At 54.1% G+C, this 1239-nt stretch overlaps 1 long non-coding RNA gene across 1 annotated transcript; it reads left to right on the top strand.

The window, feature by feature from the left end:
- Window positions 1-217: 217 nt before the first annotated feature.
- LOC107307807 lies at window positions 218-857 on the top strand. Its single transcript, XR_001552517.1, has 2 exons — window positions 218-562; window positions 747-857. It is a non-coding gene; the product is annotated as an uncharacterized LOC107307807 (long non-coding RNA).
- Window positions 858-1239: the final 382 nt, after the last annotated feature.

Raw genomic sequence — 1239 nt, 5'->3', positions numbered from 1 at the left:
TTAGTCAGGGCTGTGCGTTGCCCCCTGTGTGTGCTTGCTGAGTTGCGTTCTTGAGAAGACCCCCCGTTACTCGGGCGGAAGGTGGCCCCGGCCTTTCAGAGGCACGGGGCCTCAAGTTGGGTTTGGGTCTGGGATCCCGACTGCGGTCTTTGGCCGTTTTGCCCCGCTGCCTGGCTTCCGAGAGTTGTTCCCGCCGCTGGGGGGAAAACCGGCTCTGGGCTCCAGGTGTTGTCCACCCGCCTGTAATCAGGCTCTGGGTGTGTGAGCGCTAGTGCTCTGCTGGCAGCCTGTGTAGGTTGACCGCCCCGTTAGTGGGGTGCCGGACTGGGAGAGAAGGAGCCTCCCTCGGCCGTAGGGATGGGGGCTGCCCTGTAATTCAGGGAGCAAGCGTGCCCCGCAGTCCCGGGCCCTTTGCAATGGAGGCAGTGGCTGGGGTCCCCTGTAAGCAGGGAAGCTGACTCTTTGGTCACTGGCTTTTTGTGTGCCCGGCCCCATTTGCCCAGTCTGCCCGCCTCTGTGATCCCCCGCAGCACCGTCTGGAAGACCGCCGTGAGTCAGTGAGGTGAGAAGAGTTGCTCAAAGCAGTTTTTGCCATCATGAATTTGGGGGTGTGGGGGGCTTTGCAAGTCCTTCTTTATCCAGGTGGTCGGGTGTTGAGTTCCTTTGCGATGTCGTGTTTCCCTTTTCCTTCAGGTGGGAGGGCTTGGTGCTCCGCATGACTAATGGTATCCCCACTTATGTTTCAGGAGCTGGTGCGGAAGAAAGAAGAGGCTCGGGGGACCTGGGTGGCAGGAGCAAGCAAGAAGTTACTGCTGTTACCTGTCAGTTTGTTTCAGTAAAGTTTTTCTTTTGGTGCCCTCAGTTATCATGTGTGTTTTCCTTGTTAGCTCCTTATTGTTATTTTTTTTTTTTTGAGTTTATGGGATGAATGGGATGTGCTCAGGGGTGGTTATGTGCCTGATTCCCCACCAGTTCTTAATGTGGTTCTCCCTGCTGGTGCTTCATCCTTTCTTTTCCTTGAAAGCAATGTCATTGAAGATTTTACAGCTATGTGGCCCTAATCAATGTGGCTGGTGATTTTTCTTCTCTGAAGTGTTGCTGTTTAATTCGGCAGGTAGGTCAGCCCTGTGCAGATTTTGTCTCCTGCCCCTGTTTCCCACGGGGTAGGAGTAGGGACTGGGATGGGAGGGAGAGCAAGTAGAACTAGTGAATTGAGTTTTAAATGAATTTACTAACATA

The sequence above is a fragment of the Coturnix japonica genome, unplaced genomic scaffold (genome assembly GCF_001577835.2).
Source record: "Coturnix japonica isolate 7356 unplaced genomic scaffold, Coturnix japonica 2.1 chrUnrandom948, whole genome shotgun sequence".
Lineage (NCBI taxonomy): Eukaryota > Metazoa > Chordata > Aves > Galliformes > Phasianidae > Coturnix > Coturnix japonica.
This window is presented reverse-complemented; position numbering and strand designations above follow the sequence as displayed.